Below are 21,621 nucleotides of genomic sequence, written 5' to 3' on the forward strand. Positions count from 1 at the left end.
GCACTGTCTGCCTAGATGAAGGAGGAACTATCTGCATTGATGAAGTAGGCACTGTCCACACAGACCTCAGCCCTGTTGCACCTTCTATTGACAGGAATGATGTCATCAATGAAGAAGAACAGCAACTTGTGCTTCAATCAGGCAAGTTGACGTTTGCAATGCTATCTTTTACTAGTGCATTTTCGAAATGGAATGATCATGTATGCTTTTGTCGATTCCTGCATTTGTCGATTTCTATTCTAATTTATGAGTTCAATTTCATTTTCAGATGCAATGTCTACCAAGACTAGACTTAGAAAGGGCAAAGGGCTAGAGAGAATCACCAAGTCGCTTGGTAGCAAGGTGCCTATCCAAATTGCCGAAGGGATGAAGCGTCCAGAGAAGCCTCTGCAGGCAGCAAAGCTTGCTTCTGAGTGTGGACTCATTGCAAGAAGCCATCTTCCGGTTCTTCCTCACTTCAAGTTATACAAAAAAATGCTAGTCTATTGGAGAACTACATTGGGAAAGTTGCTATAAGCTACTTGTTTCATAGTTAATGTGCTATCTATTTTCTGTTACACCTATGCATGATCACTAATATTGTTCCTACCTTGTTTGCTGTCTTGGTAGGCAAATTTTGAGATGAACATGGACTCGGAGACCATCAAGACCGCGTGCAAAGATATTCTGCAGAAAAATTCAAAGAACAGACGCCATCAGATCAAGAAGAAGTATTTTGATACCGTAGACGCAAACAAAGTCAGCATTAAGTCTCCGGTGCCAGATCTGACAGATGGTGAATGGCAAGCTCTGGTGGAGATGTGGTCTACCACAAGACACAAGGTTTGTCTCTGCTTTGTTTGATGCTTTATGTTCTGCACATGATATGCTAGTGCTAGATCATGCTGACAATATGCTTTTTTGTAGGAAACCTGTGTGTCAAACAAGATGAATCGAGAAAAAGTCGTGTACAATCAGAGAACTAGTTCCAGGCACTACACAACACACATTTTTGCCATTGTGAGAACTTTTCTCTACAGACCTTACCGTTTGATCCTCGTTGAATAACATTTCTGATTCTTCCTGAATAACATTTTGATTTTTGTTGAAAAACATTTCAGAAAGAAGAGCGTAAGGGTGAGGAGCTGTCTGCGATTGACTTGTTTAAGGCCACCCACAACAACAAAAAGCACGGGTTTTCGGAGCCAGTCAAGACTGCTATAGTAAGTCACTCCATGATTTGTTCAAACTTTTGTCTAGAAACCTCAGCCCTGTTTGATTCACAGCCAGCTTTGATGTTGTTTGATGCTTTGATGTTGTTTGATTTGGAGCCAGTCAAGAACACACGCTATGTTCCATGCTTTGATGTTGTTTGATAGTTCAACAAAGATGTCAGAACTTGCTGTAGCTATTTGTTGCATTTTTTATGATATGATGAATTTTGATCTGAATGTTAGTTTGATGATCGGCTCACTCGGGAAGCCATCTTATATAGAACCACCATTCTAGGCTTAATGAAGCGATCATATTGTTCCAATTGCATGTCTCCAGGTCACTAGTCATCATCTTCTTGTATAGATTTTGTGTGCTGGTTTGGTTACTTCAAATAATCCATTTGTGTGCTGGTTTGGTTTCTCTTGCTTGGTTTGGTTTGCAAAATGTGAAATAGATCTCCCACTAATGCCTATCATTTTCCTCCATATGCTAGCTTGAGATGGAAAAAATGAAGGACGCGCCGGTACCAGAAGGTGAAGAGCCAAAGTCTGCTGTTGAAATTGTCGAAGAAGTGCTCAAGACCGAAGTCAAGCAAAGCACATTCCTCAGGAATGTTGGGCTCCAGTCATCTAGGAACAACTCCGGCAAAGCAACTGCTGAAGTGGCTGCTCATGTTCGTGACCTTGAGCAGAAGCTGGAGAGGTCCGAGCTTCAAGCTGAAGTGATGCAAGAAGAATTGGCGGCAATCAAGATGAAGGCAGAAGAATCTGAAGCTGCACACGACAAGGAACTTGAGCTGCTGCGCAAGAAGTCTCAAGAGCAGGAAGAGAAGTTAGCCCACTTGATAGCTCTCTTTGGAGCTAAGGCAGTTTGAACCTGGGAGCATTTTGCATTGGACCTGGAAGCTAAGGTAGCTAAGGTAGTTTGAACCTGGGATGAGTAGTTTGGACTTGGTTTGGTTTGCAAAATGTGAACTGCTGCTGTTGGACCTGGGTTGAACTTGTGAACTACTGTTGTTGAACTTGTGAACTGTTGCTGTTGCATTTTGTTGCATTTTGCACTTGTGAACCTCGGAGCTGTTATGTGAACCTGGACCACTTATGGATCAATTGTGGATCACTTTGTATGCATTTGTGGATCACTTGTGAACTGCTGTTGGTTGCATTTTGTTTATTTTCTGTGAAGTTATGTGGATCACTTGTGCACCTGGGCCTTGCACTTGTGCACCTGGGCTGGCTCTAAAAAGGCCAAGGCCCAAACAAGAATTTGACTAAAAAGGCTTGGGCCTAAAAAAAGAGTTGACTGTAAAAAAAAAGTTGGTAAAAGGCCGCATCCAAGAAAATAAAAAGGCCAAGGCCCAAATTAGAACTAGACTAAAAAGGCTGTGGCCCAAAACAATAGTGGACTTTAAAAAAAATCATCAGAAAAAGGCTCCATTCCCAGAAAATAAAAGGCCAAATTATTGGGCCAGGCCCATGCAGATAAGCAAAATAAAGAGAAAAAAAATTAAATGGGCTGAATTACTGGGCTTGGCCCATGTAGACGGCTGAAATGGACCGGGTTGATTCTATTTTACGACCTTTTCATTTGGTCGTAATTCTGCCACGTCAGCTTGCCACGGTGGATCTGACGTGGTGTGGTCGGATTGCTAGTGACCAAAATAATTAGTCATTAAATCTACGACCTTTTGTTTGGTCATAAACGTCTACGACCATTCCAGAAGAAACGTCGCTAATGTCAGTTTACGACGGCCAGCTTTTGACCTTCTGTTTTTGGTCACAAAAAGGTCACAAATGGAAAACAATGACCATTCAGTGACCAATAGTGGTAGTCACAAGTTGACATATTTCTTGTAGTGAGGTAAGTTCTCTCTATAGATATGATAAAGCTGAAATCCCGTCTACTAAATTTGCTAGCCAATGCTTAGATGAGTTTGATAATTTTATTGTTAAACAAGAAAACTTCAATGCTTATTTTGGTAGACAATTGAAACATAAAACTTATATGATTGGACACTTGAGTGATTATATGTCTATGGTTAAAGGTGAACTTAAACTTATTAGTAAACATGCTTCTATGGTTACCACTCAAGTAGAACAAGTGCTTAAAGCTCAAAATGATTTGCTCAATGAATTAAATCATAAGAAAAATGATAATGTTGTTAGAGTTATGACTAGAGGAGGTAAAATGACTCAGGAACCTTTGTATCCAGAGGGCCACCCTAAGAGAATTGAGCAAGATTCTCAGACAACTAATGTTGATGTACCTAGTCCTTCTAAGAAGAAGAAAAAGAAAAATGATAGGACTTTGCATGCTTCTAGTGAACGTGTTGATGACACACCTGAGAATCCCAATGATATTTCTATTTCTGATGCTGAAACACAATCTGGTGATGAACATGAACCTAGTGCTAATATTAATGATGATGTTCATGTTGATGCTCAACCTAGCAATAATGATGATGTAGAAATTGAACCTGCTGTTGATCTTGATAACCCACAATAAAAGAATCAACGTTATGATAAGAGAGACTTTGTTGCTAGGAAGCATGGTAAAGAAAGAGAACCATGGGTTCAGAAACCCATGCCTTTTCCTCCTAAACCATCCAAGAAAAAGGATGATGAGGATTTTGAGCGCTTTTCTGAAATGATTTGACCTATCTTTTTGCGCATGCGTTTACTGATATGCTTAAAATGAATCCTTATGCTAAGTACATGAAAGATATTGTTACAAATAAAAGAAAGATACCGGAAGCTGAAATTTCCACCTTGCTTGCTAATTACACTTTTAAAGGTGGAATACCTAAGAAAGTAGGAGATCCAGGAGTACCAACTATACCATGCTCCATTAAAAGAAACTATGTTAAAACTGCTTTATGTGATCTTGGAGCCGGTGTTAGTGTTATGGCTCTCTCTTTATATCGTAGACTTGATTTGAATAAATTGACACCTACTGAAATATCTTTGCAAATGGCTGAGAAATCAACTGCTATACCTGTTGGTATTTGTGAGGATGTGCCTGTTGTAGTTGCAAACGTTACTATTTTAACGGACTTTGTTATTCTTGATATTCCCGAGGACGATAGTATGTCTATTATTCTTGGTAGACCCTTTTTGAATACTGCAGGGGCTGTTATTGATTGCAACAAAGGCAATGTCACTTTTCATGTTAATGGTAATGAGCATACGGTACACTTTCCGAGGAAACAACCTCAAGTCCAAAGTATCAATTCTATTGGAAAAATTTCAACAATTACTATTGGAGGTTTTGAATTTCCTTTTCCTACTGTCAAGAAGAAATATGATATTCTTATTATTGGGGATGTGCATATCCCTGTTGAGGTAACCTAGTGTTATTCGAAATTTCTCCGGTTTCGTGTTATTCGGAATGAGTTTGTTAACAAGACATGATCAACCTTGTTAGTGGATTCCTTTTGATGAGCATGAGATGGATGAAGCTAGAAAGCACAACCCTCTGTACCCTCTTTTTTACTTTCTGTTATTTAGAATAAATAAAGCAAAAATATTATTTTCTGTATGTTTTCTGAATTATCCTTGCAATAAAAAATACCCCAAAAATAAAAGTTCTCCAAATGCCCTGAAATTGAAATATGATTTTTTTTCTAGAATATTTAAGAACACACCAGGGGGAGCCAACTGAGGGAGTCCTGGACTAAGGGGTCCTCGGACGTCCGACCTGTTAGCCATGGGCCGAACTGATGGGTTGTGAAGATACGAAGACCAAAGACTGCACCCTTGTCCGGACAGGACTTTCTATGGCGTGGAGGGCAAGCTTGGCGATCAACTATGTAGATTCCTTTTTATGTAACCAACTCCATGTAACCCTAGATCTCTGCGGTGTCTATATAAACTGGAGGGTATAGTCCGGAGAGGCGGATACTCATTATCATAGTCATACAAGCTAGGCCTCTAGGGTTTAGCCATTACGATCTCGTGGTAGATCAACTCTTGTAAAACTTGTATTCATCAAGATCAATCAAGAAGGAGTAGGGTATTACCTCCATAGAGAGGGCCCGAACCTGGGTAAACATCGTGTCCCCCGCCTCCTGTTACCATCAACCTTAAACGCACAGTTCGGGACCCCCTACCCGAGATCCGCCGGTTTTGACACCGACATTGGTGCTTTCATTGAGAGTTCCATTGTGCCGTCCTCAAGAGGTTGATGGCTCCTTCAATCGTCCATAACGAAACAGTCTGGGGAGAGACTTTTCTCCCCGGACAGATCTTTGTATTCGGCGGCTTCGCACTGCGGGCCAACTCGCTTGGCCATCTGGAGCAGATCGAAAGCTACGCCCTTGGCCATCAGGTCAGATTTGGAAACTTGAACTACGTCGTGGACATCCGTGGAGACTTGACCTTCGACGGATTTGAGACCGCGGCAACCAGTCCCGATGAACATGGCTTAAACCCGTCATCGGACCACATCCAGGGTATAGCTCCCGTGGCCACTCTGGCCTTAGATCTGGAGCAAATTGCACCATCCGAGGACGGGAAGTTAAACCCCACCACGGAGGCTGCTGATTTCGCGGCGTTGGAGCCGCACACAAGTTTAACCTCATGTGATATCTACATCACCGGAACTCCGGACTCGTCTCCGGCTATAGGTTCTGAACCATGCGGGTCTGCGGATACCAAACTTGATCGGTTATCGATCCTCGAGTTCAGCGCCGCAGACATCTTCCGGCACTCGCCCAAGGGTGATGTGCTAAACTCATTACAAAACCTATCGTTGGCGGGTGACTCCCAGGAGAACTATGTCCGGTTCGAACTAGCGGCCGATGATGGGGAATTTTCTTCCCACCCGCCACCCACTTCATAGCCACTGTCGAGGATTCAACCGACATGCTTGACTACGGTTTCAAAGACTGTAATACGGGCACCGGACTGAATAACACTCCGGACGATGCCAAAAACAATGAAGACCCCGTCAAAGTAACCTCCGAACAGGAGGCACGGGAAGATGGGCAAGATAGCCCCGACGAACAGACCATACACGAAGACTCGGAGGACAGCAATTACCTTCCACTCTCCGAGGAGGAGGAGAGCCTCAACAACGAGGATTTCTTCGTGCCCGAGGAACCTCTTGAGCAGGAGCGCTTCAAACGCCAGCTAATAGCCAATGCAAGGAGCCTGAAAAAGAAATAGATGCAGCTTCAAGCAAATCAAGATCTGCTCAATGATAGATGGGCCGAAGTCCTGGCAGCCGAAGAATACGGCCATAGTGGCCATGCCAAAAGCTACCCGAAGGACTGATGGTTACCGCAGTATGACAACAAGACGCTGGAGCCCATACCATCATCACACAGTGCGGCAGGTCGACCACAACTCCGTCCGGATAAAGCAGCAACTCCATCCGAACACCGGACTGCCCCACCTCGCTGTAAAAGCAAGAATAAAATAGTTCAGGGTGGTACATATGACCTCCAACAGGACTTGGACGGTAGAGCAGGACACGCAAGATCAATTAACGGATCGCGAGGCCATGCCTCGACCCGCGACAACGGCTACCTATTCGGGCGTAACAGACCTAGCCAAGCCCGGGCTGATAACCGCAAACGGACTCCATCGGGGGTACATCACAGTGTGGCCCAACATAGAGGCGCCGCACACCCTCTCTGCTTCACTAACGAACTAATGAAGCATGAATTTCCAGACGGGTTCAAACCCATGAATATCGAGTCATCCAATGGAACAACGGATCCCGCAGTGTGGATCGAGGATTTCCTCCTCCATATCCACATGGCCCGCGGAGATGACCTTCATGCCATCAAATACCTACCACTAAAGCTCAAAGGACCAGCTCGGCACTGGTTAAACAGTCTGCCGGAAAATTCTATTGGCAGCTGGGAAGATTTGGAAGATGCCTTTGGCGACAACTTCCAAGGGACATATGTCCGGCCACCGGATGCCGATGACTTAAGTCACATTGTCCAGCAGCCCGGAGAATCAGTTAGGAACCTCTGGACTAGGTTCTTAGTAAAAGAACCAAATCGTCGACTGTCCGGACGCGGAAGCCCTTGCGGCCTTCAAACATAGCGTCCGGGATGAATGGCTCGCACGCCACCTCTGTCAAGAAGGACCTAAATCCATGACAGCCCTTACTGCCCTAATGACCCACTTTTGTGCGGGTGAAGACAGCGGGCTCGCTCGTAGAAGCAATAACGCCAGCGACCCGGGCACTTCCGAAATCCGAGACGGCAATGGCAAGCCACGACGAAGCAAACACAACAGTCGCAATAACAATGAAAAACCACGCGACATGGCGGTTAACGCCGGATTCAGCAATCCCAAACCCGGTCAACGGAGAAAGCTATTTAAGGCGAACCAAGACGGACCATCCACCATAGACAGGATATTGGATGGACCTTGCCAGATTCATGGCCACCCCGATAAACCAGCTAATCATACCAATAGAAGCTGTTGGGTCTTCAAGCAGGCCGGCAAGCTGAACGCCGAACACAAGGGGAGGAGGCCGCCTGACGATAGGGACGACGGAGAGGCTCACCTAACAAATACCAGGAGTCAGAAGCAATTTCTCCCCGAGGTTCGGCCACACCCGGAGCGGAAATAGCAGTTCGGCTTCCGCAGCCCACCGCATATGCCCGCAATATTCATACCGCGCATACATCACTATGCACTCAAGATAGCATGGGCGTTGGCGGAAGCACAAAACGGACAAGCTTGCAAGCATTCCAGTAACATTTTTTATCTATTTTCTTTTTATTTCTTTCTTCATTATCTCTTAATAACATGTGACGAAAAGGACAGACATATTAAAACTGACTCCATAGGAGTTCGGATCCGTACACTCACCCAGGGGCTGCTTCCGTCAAGGATTCCCCTTCCCGAGGACAGGCGGCACAGATGTGCGACAGGAGGTCCAAAATAACTTTTTTTTGTAGACCACACTCTTTATTTCGAGCCTGTAATATGCCTTTTTCCTCTGCCTTTGACCCTGAGCATGTCAAATAGCCGGGGTTGTGGTCTTTATACATACAAATTAATCATTGGCATATCACTCAGCTCCCAGTAAACATTATCCGAACTAATCATTCGTATCCTTTCACCAATGAATACGGCCCCTACGGCTATTTCACAGATACACCTCGGCATAGCCTGCCAGGGGCTCGGTAGGGGAACAAATGAGTTGCCAGCAAAGTCCGAACAGCTTTACAGCGAACTTCGGCGTTGCGAGTTTGGCCTTATATGCATCAGCTCTGAATCATGTCTTGGGTCAATGGTTGGGTTGCCCGGCTCCTGTGCTTGCTACCTTACGTTCCGCTCTATCGACTAAGGTAGTAAAGGGAGAACTACTGCGATTGTGCTTCTGGCTCATCTGGTGAAGCACCTCAGTAGAGAAAGCCAAAAACCGACTGTCATGATGTTGCGCGAGCTAGTCAACCACTCGATGACTTATCGGAATCTATTGCGATTCCTCCGTATAACACGAAGGATCTCTTCTTCAGGTCGTATATGTAACGCACCATATTGGAATAAGCCATATACATACCAGGAGCTATATCGTAGCCCCACCTATAAAACTCCTATGGCTAAGTGAAAGTGTTAACGCCCTATAGTCCGATTGCCTAGTTCGCCGCATTATCACCTCCTTTACGGACCAAGACGTTGGATAAAGAGTGATTAAATGCTTTTCCAAACACCCCCGTACTTCCTACGAGGGGGCTGAAGCTGACGACTGGAAAGCTTCCAGATTATATCTAAACAGCCGCACAGGAGGAGCACAAGCTTGTAAGCAAAACAAAAAACTAGATAAATTATAAAATTGTCTTTTACAATTATCATACACCTCACTTGAACATTATGTATTTCGAGCATTGGCCCTCTATTAAGCGGGCGGCTTCTAGGACGTCTTCAAAATAATGCTCCGGCTCATAACTGTCCTTGCCCTTGGGTGGACTCTTCGCCTCTACATCGATGGCCTTCATCTTCCCCCAGAATGTCTTGACTCGGGCAAAGGCCATCTGTGCACCTTCAATGCACGCCGACCGCTTCACAGCGTCGATACGTGGCACGGCATCAACAAGACGCTGCACCAAGCCAAAGTAGCTCTTCGGAATAGGCTCAGTTGGCCACAACCAAATTACGATGTTCTTCATGGCGTCGCCGGATATCCTATGAAGCTCGGCCCATTGGGACATCTATTCATTCAGCAATAGAGGGCGCTTTGATGTGCCAAATTATGACCAGAAAAGCTTCTCCGTTGCACACCCCTCTTGCGCTTGGTAAAACTGCGCCGCATCGGAAGAACTCTTCGGCAAGTCTAGAAACTCGTCCGGAGAACTCCACACTTGGTTCAGCTCAGCATAGTCCGGATCGCTGAACTTAGTCTGAAGAAAAAAAAGCTTACCGGCCGCTATCTCCTTAGCCTGCCGGATCTCCTCATGGGCTGCCCTGGATTCAGACCGCGCTTCACTTGCCTCTCGTAAGGCCTTGTCAAGCCCAGCCGTCTTGGCTTCACTTTCCTTCTCAAGAAATTCACAGCGGCTGGCAGCATTTTTTAATTCAAGCGCCATTGCGGATATCTTCTCCTCATCTTGGCACCGAGCATCTTGTTCGTCTCTTAGCTCAGCCGATGCCTTTTCAGCAGCAGCATTACTACACCGGGCCTGCTCCTTGGCCCGGGCTAGCTCCACCCGAAGAACTTCAGCGGCAACAACACCATCTGCATTCATACATATTTCATATACAATTTTTTCAGCGTCGGGCTTACATTATAAGCGTGTTGGTGTAAGGAATGCTCGAAATATATACCTTGCGAGTCGTCAAGACGCCTGTTGATCAATGCAATACCATCCCCTGCAATATCCAGCTTTCGCTGCAGTTCAGCTACCTCCATAGTCTGGGTAGCTGCCAGGGGGGAAGTAGCCTGTATTCAAATTACATCAGGATTAGTCCCTGAGCATATCTTTTTGATCCTCCGATCGCCTCCTTCGGGAGTGCAATACGAGTCTCAGGGGAAACTACCTATACAACAGGTGCATTCTGCCAATAAATTATAATTAGAAAAATTACATCACAAACCTCAAAACCTCTTAGCAGGCTCTTGAAAGCCTCGTTCAATCCGCTCTTCGCAGAAAAAATCTTCTCGATCACTGTAACCATCAAGGCATGGTGTTCCTCTGAGATGGACGCTTGTCGTAGCATGTCCGTCAGCATTTCCGGCGCTCCCGGGTCTGCGGAAGTCGCCGCAGAAGTACGGCCTTCCTTTGAAGGAATCCGCTTAATCGCCTCTAGAGTCATCTCCGGCCGTAAACTGGATAGTTCAGGGCCGTCATTCTTTACCCCCGACCCCTGGGCGATAGAGGCACCACCTTCGGGTAACGTCTTCTTCGTTCCCCGCACTGCTTGTCGGTCGGGAGAAGCCCTTTGGGACGACACCTCAAAATCGTCCGCCCTGTTGGGCGAGAGGCCGGAGAAGGCGTGCCGCTCTCCATCATCTCCGGAAGAAGATCTCCCGAGGAAGAGGATGGTTGAGGAACACTGGGTGTCGAACTGCGAGGATGTACATATATTGGATGTTACTTCGGTAACAGGAAAGGAGTGGGGTCTGTTTAAAATGCCCTGCTTCACTTACGGTTCGGCCGGAGGCTTGTCCTTATTATAGAGCTGTACGGCGACATCGCTTGCCCGGCCTAAGCCGCCCGACGATGGAATTGTGCCTCTCTTGGGAGACTTCCCCTCCCGATCTTCAGCGGTGGACCTCTTCTTGCCATGGGAAGATGGGATGTTCGCTTCTTCCACACCTTTGCCCTTGGGCAAAGGAGTTTCGGTTTTCCTGAACACGGTGTCTGGTCTATTTCTGGGATGGAGGTCACCTCTAGTCTCCCTGTTCTCGCCCTCCTCTGCAGACACCTGATATGATGTCGGGGCAAGCATCCTCGTCAGCAGGGCGTTTGCTGAGTCTTCAGGAAGGGGGGCCGGACACCAGATTAGTTCCACCTTCTTTATCCAGTCCTGTAAAGGGATGGTTTGTTCAGTACCTTATTAAAGGATGCTTGAATAAAAGGTGTTCGGAAATTGAATACCTACCGAGGCGTCCGGATGATTACAGTCAAGAACGATATCTTCGGTGGTGTCCGGCCATTCCTTTCGTTTCCTGAAATATAATTCCCACATTCCTTCGTGCGTAGTGCCGAAGAAGTGTTGAAGAGTCCGCCGCCCTTCTGGATTAAACTCCCACATACGGAGAGGTCGCCGCTGGCATGGCAGGGTCCGGCGGACTAGCATTACTTGAACAAAGTTGACAAGATCGAGGCCCTTCTCGGCAAGGCTTCGGATACGACTCTGCAGAGTCCGTACTTCATCGACTGATCCCAAGTCCAGTCCCTTATTGATCCATGAAGCAAGACGAATTGGAGGGCCGGGTCGGAACGCAGGCGCAGCCGCCCACCTGGAGCCACGCGGCTCGGTGATATAGAACCACCCCTGCCGCCATGAGTTGGAAGATTTGGCAAAAGATCCTTTGAGCCAAACCGCGCTAGCAAGCTTACTTATTGTGGCACTGCCGCACTCTGCCTGTTCCCCCTCTGTCACTTGCAGCCTCACGTCGAAAGTCTTGAGCCACAAACCAAAGTGCAGAGGAGTTCGGAGGAAGGCTTCGCACGTGACGATAAACGTCGAGATGAGAAGAATAGAGTACGGGGCCAGGTCGTGAAAATCTAGCCCATAATAGAACATGAGCCCTCGGACGAAGGGGTTAAGCGCGAACCCTAGCGTGATCGCCGCAGGCCCAGCACGCGCGCGGAAACGGGGAAGAGACTGACGGACGGGTGGAGACAGGGAGGGGGAGCGAGGCCGCAGTGGCGATGGTGAGGGATTTAATAACAAGCCGCGACGACGACGACGACTCGGGAGGAGATGTGCGCGGGGAGAGGAGTGGGCTTGGATTATTTCCGCGTTTTCGCTTTGGCATGGTTCCATGATTTTTTTATGAGTTATCTTTTTTTATACGGGAACGTTAAAAAAGTGGCGTTAGATTTTTTTTAAGCACGGCAAATAAAACATGTCTAATGGCAAATTATGTTATCTTGGGGATGCAAATATCCTTGCGATAAGGAGACAGAAAATGGACAAGGTACAGAGACAAAAGAAAATTGTCATCCTCACGATAATATAATTTGTCATAACAAAAGTTTGATTTGCTATGTTAAAAATACTGACATTTGATTTATAGCCAAATTTTTTTATAAGGGTGGATTTTATTAACTCAAAGTAAAGCATCAAGTGGACACAAACATAATGAGCTCACACCCGATGTCCGATAGTTAGGATGCACACAACCAACCATCTCTAGTGTTATGCCTAAACGAGAAAAAACAAAACAAAATCGATCAAACAACTATCGACAAAACTATGTAAACGATCATATCCGCACCAACCATCTCTTGACGCCAAAATAACGAGGTTCTTCAACGGAAACAGCTTCAGGAAGGGAACGACGCTCAAATGATGCCGTCGCCGGATCCAACCACCAAATGCTAAAATCTAGATTTTTACGTTGAAGAATGAGTTCAATCATGTCCGAACAATGCCTTCAACAAGGTAACAATAAAAAGCATCGCCATTACCAGGTATAACCAACTCAGTCAGACCTAGGGTTTTCACCCAGAAGCTCGAGATTGGGTTTGTACTCGAGAAGCACCACTATATCAAAGTCAATCATGTGTGGTCGCCACCATTTTTTCGTGATCCCAAAAACTACACTAGTCGGGCTAGAAATTTCACCACTGCCACTGGACAATCATACTCGTTGCGTCAGGTTGTCGTCGATAGATTGCATCTCATCGCCGAAGCAAACCGGTTGGAGTGAGAGCTGCCAGAACCCACGAAAGAGGCTTCCGACTGCGTCCCGAAATGTCGCCACTACGTGCCATTAGCAATTGCCACCGGATCTGGGGAGAAATCCTCAGAAAAAACATTCGGTGCCCCCCCCCCCCCCCCCGCAATCTGCTGCAAGGGCGCCGTTGGAGGCCAGAGTACCACACAGACCAGCACCGACAACGAATCACACAACTCTTGCTATCGCCTCAATGACACTGTTGATCAAGCCCCCGACGCTAGAGCCACCACCCATCACCACAGCCTAGATCGTAAGATCTGTTGCATCAATCGACGTAGTTCCACCACTGCCATGGACAAGCCAGATATGACCGATAGAGGCACCGTACAATGGGCAACCCATAGTAGGACAAATCGGACAATCGGTGGCGGATCCTACCCAAAGCGGATCGTGTTTCTCGCATGTCGTCTGTTGCAAGAGACGCCATCACAGAAGCCACCGGCGACCAAGCCATGCCGTAGAAGGAAGGACCGCTCGGCTAGGAGAAAGCTCCGTTTATGGAGAAGCGGAGTGCCCCGCCACCATTGTCCTAGGAATCCGTGCATGCTTTACTAACACTTAGCCTCTATTCCTCGGGCACACAAAAGCATGTCTTTATATAGTACTCCCTCCGTTCCAAAATTCTTGTCTTAGATTTGTCTAAATACGAATGTATCAAGTCAAGTTTTAGTATTAGATACATCCGTATCAAGACCAATCTAAGACAAGAATTTTGGGACGGAGGGAGTATTAAAGAAGACTAAAGATGAGTTGGTAACTTTGGGTAAGATGGTTGCACCCAGCCACCAATGTATGGGGCTTGGGACGTGGCTGGAGAAGTAGAGGCGGTGATGGTTCTGAACCGCAGACGAGAGTGACCGTGGGCACTGCGAGCCAGGCCGACGAAGGGTGGCGAGGTACGCCGACGGGGTAGGCATGAGTAAGTCGGGCAGGGAGTTTAGAGGTCCGCGTAGTCCCCAGCCAAGGGAGCCGACGGGTGTTCCAAAAGGACTTCGAACAACGCATGGTTTTGGGTTTGATGCATTTTTTCCGCGAGATTGTGCATGATTTTGGTTCCTAATTAGTTGTTTCATTCCTACTTAAGGTTTTGTGATGAAATGATGTGCGTGATTTATTTCCAAATTAGTGTGGTTTGATTCCTAATTAAGGTGTTGTGACGAGATGATGTCATACACCGTGTGGAGGATATGGTGTGTTGATGTATATGTATGATTGGCTATGATTTGTTTGATTCACTACACTCGTGCTTTAATTAGTAGAGATGTAGTGGAGATTCTTTGTGTCGCATTTCCCAGAATTAGACTGGCGCTAATGTTTTCTATCCTTTGTATCGTGTGATTGAAGAGAACCTTGTCCAATATCGTCTGAGATGTTTTGGCATATTTATCATAGGCTTTCAGAAGCTCCAGTGCATAGCAGACGGCTAGGCATGAGTTAGTTACAAGGTCTTATGGGTTTGAGCTCTAGCCTACACTAACTTGTTTGGGACAAAAGACTTTGTTGTTGTTGTTGTTGTTGTTGTTGTTGTTATTGTTGCCGTTGTGGAAGGAGTTGAACATTGTGATTTGAATTGTTGAGTTGTTCTCAACACCGGAATGTTATGTGTCGTCGGTCAGAGGCAATTTAATGTGAGATTAAATGTATCCCAACTTTTGCCCTTTTTTTATAAGAAGTAGGTATTATAATAGTAGAGAAGAGATCCTTTGCAACGTCTGTTTTGTGTGGGAGAAGATAAATGTTTGTTATTTTGTTTCCTTTGTAACCCGGGGTGTTATTAAGGGACAAGTTGGGCGGTGTGTGGGATTTGAATTGTTGAGTTGTGCGCTTCATTGGAATGATCTGCATTGTTGGTCGGAGGCAATTTATTGCGTGAAATTAAATGTATCCCAACATGTTGCTATTTTATAAATAGTAGAGATTACAAGTAGTATAGATAGAGATAGGATTTATTATTATTTATATATTGAATATTTCATTGTAGTGCACTCTATTTGTCTTTGGCACTTTTATAGAGGAAAATGTGCAGCACTGGTATAGTTTAAGCTTTAATATAATCGATGGGTGGCATTATGTTCTCCTCACGTTTGTGTCCGACAACGTCTAATGACCGTTTCCAATTTCTGTAGTTCTGAAAGATGATTACTCTTTCTGTTGTACAAATTCTTTGTTATCATCTTTTTCTTAACAACATGAGCCAAAAAGACATAAGATTATAAAATTTTAATGCTAATATTTTCACAGTGGTGGGACTCGTACAATTTTCCTCTTCTATGTTCAAACTCTTAAGAAAATTGCTTCATAACTAGAATGAATGAGAAAAGATCTTCCCGCGGTTGATGTGCTTTGCACGTGCATAACTACTAGTTTTCTTGAATTGTTTTATCTTGCATGCTTTTTTGTCCTGTGGCAACACAGGTGCATTTGGCTAGTATTAATAAAAAAGGGTCTCATACGGGGCTGGCGTTTTGGCTCCCGGGTGCATTTGCACCCGGGTGAACAGTAATGCGAAAAAAAATATTAAATGTTTTTGAAAAATTCTGAAGTTTTTTGTAGATGATTGTATTAGTGTCGCAAACATGCATAACAATTTTCATGCAAAACGGAGCTGCGGTGTTTTGTCGGCGAAAAAAACAAATTTGGGATGACATTTTGGGGTAACTTTTGGTGTTCGATTTGTTTTTTTTGTACAAGCCAAAATGTTTAATCTTTTTGCCTCAAAATTTGCAGGTAGCATTTGGATGTGACTAAGTACACAAACATTTTTTGTCTTGATTTTTTTTCATTTGAAGATTTTTTTTTGGCCCCGGGAGCCGAATTGACTTTCCGGGTCTCATACAAACATTTTACGGGGCCAAATAATCAAAGTGAGGAGTAAAGACGACTAAATTTTTGGAAAAGAACTTCAAAGTGAATACTCCTTTTCATAAAGGGCATATATTACTTACTGGAAATAAAGTGTCAAGGCGAAACAGGCACAATGGATACACACTTGGTCTCTACATGACTCGGATGCATACAACCAGCATCAATATACACAGATACAAAAAATCATGTTGGCAAAAAGAAAAGTGATACAAGAACAATATTATGTGTAGATAGAGGAGGGGAAAACCTCTGAAGCGATCACAACACTGATGAAAACATCTACCGACACCGCCGAAATCCGACATCATGGCATTCCGACTATCCCACAGAGTTTTGATGCTTCTATTTGTGATCAGCAAAACATTCATCGTTGTCGCTTGATCTGAAGGTCCAAAACCCTCGTGTGTTGGGACAACCGGCTAGTAGAAAGGACAACAACAACATCCACGCACCAATCAGACGATCCAGCCTCGTTTGGTTGGTGGGTGCTGAAACCAACCAGCCCACCTCCGTTCAGACTGGTACCGCTGGTTCTGGAGACGACGGATATAAAAGACCTAAACTGCTTGACGGACTAGCTAGCTACAGACAACCACATATTGTCAAATGGGGCCTGCTTGCTCAATTTAACATGCACTTAAGGTCTTAAACTTTGCCAAAATATGCACTTAGGCCGGCTAAGATAACAGAAGTAAGAGATGTGTGTGGTACCAAACAAATGAGCCAACCACTATGTTCGACCAGCTAACCAGTTTACTTGTCTTTTTGCTTTAAATATTTTCAATCACAAGCATACAAAGACAACGACATGAAGACAATAATCTACGTACGAAAGCAAAGCTACCGCGTAATAATTGTACTAGAAAAGTATGAGGGCACATCACGAAGAGAGATGAAAGCACAACCATTGTTTCTTAATCTTTTTTCAGTCTAACATTTGATTGACGCCATGTGATATTCTTCAGCTTGTTTCTCCGTGGACTAATTAAGCCTAACATAAACCAACCTAGGCTAGACTGACTGATACTTTGACAGCGTGCTTCTCTCAAAAAGTGAAGTACATGTGTGTTTTCAAGTAAAGCATGGTTGTGCTTCTCTTAAAAGTGAAACACTGTCGTGCTTTCGTGTGAAACATAGTTATGCTTACAAAAAAGGTGAAGCACACTTTAGTATAGTTTTGAAGAGTAAAATATTAAAGCATGATTTAGTACAGTTTGGAATGCAAATTTGATCCTAAAATGGTTCAATGAAACATATCAACACGTGATCTAGTTTTGAAGATCTGGACACGAGAAACGCAAGGTGAAAACGGTTCATGATTTGGACGGATGGTTTGAGCGATAAATCATTTTGAAAAAACTAATCTAGGGAAAAGGCACAAACATACAACCTATCATCCTCCACGTGCGGGTGTGAAAACCGACTAATCTTCTAGTTCCGACATGTGGCATGGATGTCGTGCTTCACTTATCACCAATTTAGGAATGACCTTTGCAAGGGGTAGTCATTAGTTTGTGATTTTGATATATCTCTGGTTTTTCATCTTTTGTCATCTGTTCGTTTTGGGTGGAGTAGTGGCGGTAATGTATTTGGTTTTCTTCTAGATTTGTTCTGTTTCCTTTTTCTATTCTTAATCTTATTCTTTTATTTTTCAATTTATTACATTTTTACAGTTTTTTCCCTTCATCTTACTTATTGTTTTTCATATTTCCTTGTTTTTATCTGGATTTTATGTTTGTATTTATTATTATTTTGACCGTATACATGGACAACTTTGAAATACCTGATAAACTTAACTTAAATACATGGGAAAGATATTATGAAAGTTTTTTAAAAAGATAGAGTTTTATAAACACATTATGAACATTTTTAACACATGATTTAAATATATGATGGCTATTTAAAAATTTCCGGTCAACTTTTTAAAGACGTGATGAACATTTGTAATAGACCATAAACATTTTTATAAGTGTGTGGGAAAACTTTTGTAACAATGATTTTTTTGTAATTCACAATAACCATTTTCATAGACCATAAACATTGTAATACTTGATGTTTTTTTGTAATTCACAATATCCATTTTCTAAGACATGCTAAACCAATTTCATGAAACAATGAATATTTTTTTAAACATGTCCAAAGAATTGTATTAAGTACATGATTTTTGTTAACAAATACATGAAAATATTAAACTTGTGCACATTTGTAAAATTACATGAGCAATTTTTAAAATAGTTGAACATCTTTTCTAATTGTATGAACATTTTAAAATATGAGTGAATGGTTTTTATTATTTATTTTCAAATACGTTAACATGATATAAATATGTGTTATCATTTTTCAAAACAGTTCTACGTAGCTAAAATGCACATTCTTAAATTATATGAACACTTTTTTTTACAGGAAAATGCTTTAAAATAAGCGAATATGTCTTTGAATTACATGAATATTTTATAAAATATACTTGTGAACACTTATTTTAATTTCACTATTCTTACAAGAAACTATTATGCACCAACAAACAAATGAAAAGATAAACTAGAAACCGAAATCACGGCTACAAGGGCAACCCATGCACACGGTGCATGGGTAATACGATGAGATGATGTTCCCTCAAAAAAAAGTACGATGAGATGATGTACGATGAGCCATGGCATTGAATAGTGCACTCGTGATCGCACTCCGGATGACAGCCACACGTTGCAGAGGGATACACGTGCCACCTTTTTTTTCTTTTTCTACCTTTGGGAATGCTTATGTTGTTGACTCATCAAACTTATTATTTTTCGTTTGGTCACTTGGACTTGTTTTTCGAGAGAAATTTCTAATATATTCATCAATCATCGTAGTACAAAGAACACAAGAGGTAATAAAAAATTACAACTAGATCCATGAACCACCTAGCGACGACTACAAGCACTGAAGCGAACCAAAGACACTCCGCCGTCATCGCCCCTACCTTACGGGAGTCGGGCAAACCTTATTGTAGTAGACAGTCGGGAAGTGGTCGTGCTAAGGTCCCAAAGGACTAGCGCACCAGAGCAACAACCATCGCCGATGAAGAGAGTTGTAGATCGGAAAGATCAAACTTGTAACCACATGAATGAAGACGAACACAAACTGGATCCAAGTAGATCCACCGAAGACCAGAACCCACCGAATCCCGCGAGACCCGACGAAGACACACCTCCACACGTCCTCCTCCGACGCTATTCGCACCATCAGGACGGGGATTGAACATGGGAGACATTATTCCAATTGAGGGACATCGTCACTGCCACACAACCCCAACCAAGACGTTGAACCTAACAAAAACAATAACGGGGTCCCTCCCACCAGCGGGGGCCCGAGATCCCCCGCATCCTCACGGCCCAAATGCCATCGAAAGTTGGGTGGATCGACGGCGGCACCAGCAGAAGGAGGAAGGAGACTTTTCTTGAGGAGGATGAACGCAACCCTGGCCGTACATTGTACGATGTGGAGGCCTCATCAAGATTCGGGATCCCTGAGGAGGAGCCCCCCCCCCCCCTCCTGAGGTCTCAAAGAACTAACTTTTGCAACCTCAGGGGCTATGGATGGTGTCATACACCGGTGCTGGCTCAACAGCAGGAAGCCGACAGTCGGTTTACCAGGGGGCCACCTGGACCAGAAGAAAGAGGAAGCCGAAAGGACCTTCCAAGGCGCCGAGCACCCAAGATCACATCTATCTCTTTGTAAAGCCATAGCCTCTACTGGTATATAAGGGAGGCTAGTGGGCTCTTATTCTCATCTATTCTCGGATAGAAAAACTCTTGCTAACCATCTCGACCACACTATTTTAACCCCTCACACGAGGTATCCCTTCAGCATGAATAACAAACATAAGCAGAATCTAGGATATTACTCTTCGGAGGGACATGTAGTATCTACACCCGAGCTCAAATGCTTTCTTATGAATAGTAAAATCGAAATAATAGTAAATAAATTCAAAAATTCTGATTTTTTTTTGTGGCAAACCTTGACAAACGTTTTGTATGGTTGCAAATTTTTAGCACAAAATGACATTTGTGGAAGTCGTGAAAAAAAAACAAAATTGATGTTCCAAAAATGCTAGTTTTGAGAACATTTTGGAGTGCCGATTTTGTTTTTTTTATTTTTGCCACGCCTTCCATGAATGTCGTTTCATGCTGAAATTTAGCAAGCGTACAAAACATTTGTTAAAGTTTACCCAAAAAATATTCAGAATTTTTTTAATTATTTTTACCTTTTTGACTGTTCGCGAGGGAGCATTCGAGCTCGGGAGCGAAATAGGACTTTCGTCTTCGGAAGCCAAAACTTGGGTAAATCCGCCGTGCGACCTCCGATCTCTGACTTCCAGCTATGTAAAGACCCCTACAGAGGATCTGACGGTTATCTATACCGTCACACCGTCAGTAGCCCTCGAGATTGTCTACCGAGTTCCATCCTGAGTCGCCATGATGGAATCTTGTTGGGCTCCCTCTCGATCTGTGTGCCTTGCAGTACCGCCCGTCGGTTCCTCCCGTGACTTTTTGAATTATTGGGCCTCCGTGGCTCGTGATTCTGGCCAAGCCAGACGCCGATAAGTGCTCCGGTGCTCGGGCCTCTCAACCTCCTTGGGCGGGTCATGGTACAACATGGTGTACTTTGTACTAGCATAAACCATGCATGTATGACAAACTTAGTTGTGTGCAACATTGTGTACTACTTTACATACATTGCTCTATCCTAGGTAGGATGATTATTTTTTTGATAATTTCCTAGGCAGGATGATTAAGTTAACCAAAAGAGCAGGGCACTCTCGTAGACAGTTGGGTCGAGCTAGAAAGGAAAATTATGACCACCTAATCCCTGACAAAACGGAGTAGAATCGAATCGATGTGATCCATTACACACCTTGTCGGAGAGCATGGCAGTGCACTCTCATAGCCTAGTCAACACGGTTGGGTCTCACGGATAGGTATCAGGACTCAAGATAGAAAATCAGCATGCAATGAATAAAAAACATGTACTCTTTTCATTCTCATTCAAAAAAGCTTGTTCCTCAAATGGATGTATCTAGCATCAAGTTAGTGTTAGATACATCCATTTGAGACACAAGCTTGGGACAAGCTTTTTCGGACGGAGGGGTACTAGATAATGCAAAGTAATTTTCTAACCATGTTCTGATGGATTAGGTGTTGGTTTACCAAGTAAAGGATTGCTTACTGAAAGATTGTTTGACTAGGTCTCCACAAAGGTGAAAGGACCCTTGTGTACACACACACACACACACACACACATGGGAGATTAATTAGCAGGAGTATACAGTGCCTATCCCAATGTTTTTCTCGCCCACTTCTTCACCATAATGGCCACCACGACGCAATTTGTTTCTCACTAAAATACGCGCCATCCCTTTAACTGAATGAATCCCAGCCAACCAAATTGCAGAGTATATCAAATGCTAGCAGCCACAATTCCTTGACGTTGAATACTGAACACTGAATGGTACTATTCAGCTAATAGCAGGGCCATCAGTTCCAACTCCATTGTTTGGCAACTAAAATGTCATGGGTGATTTCAGACAGCGAGTCCATGGGAGATTTCAAACTCCATTGCTTGGTAACTAAAATATAAGGACCCAGTTGTTAGTAAAATCAGTTATTCAGTTTCAGGGCATGGCATGGATGAACAGACGGTGCA

Source organism: Aegilops tauschii, chromosome 1 (genome assembly GCF_002575655.3).
Source record: "Aegilops tauschii subsp. strangulata cultivar AL8/78 chromosome 1, Aet v6.0, whole genome shotgun sequence".
Taxonomy (NCBI): Eukaryota; Viridiplantae; Streptophyta; class Magnoliopsida; order Poales; family Poaceae; genus Aegilops; species Aegilops tauschii.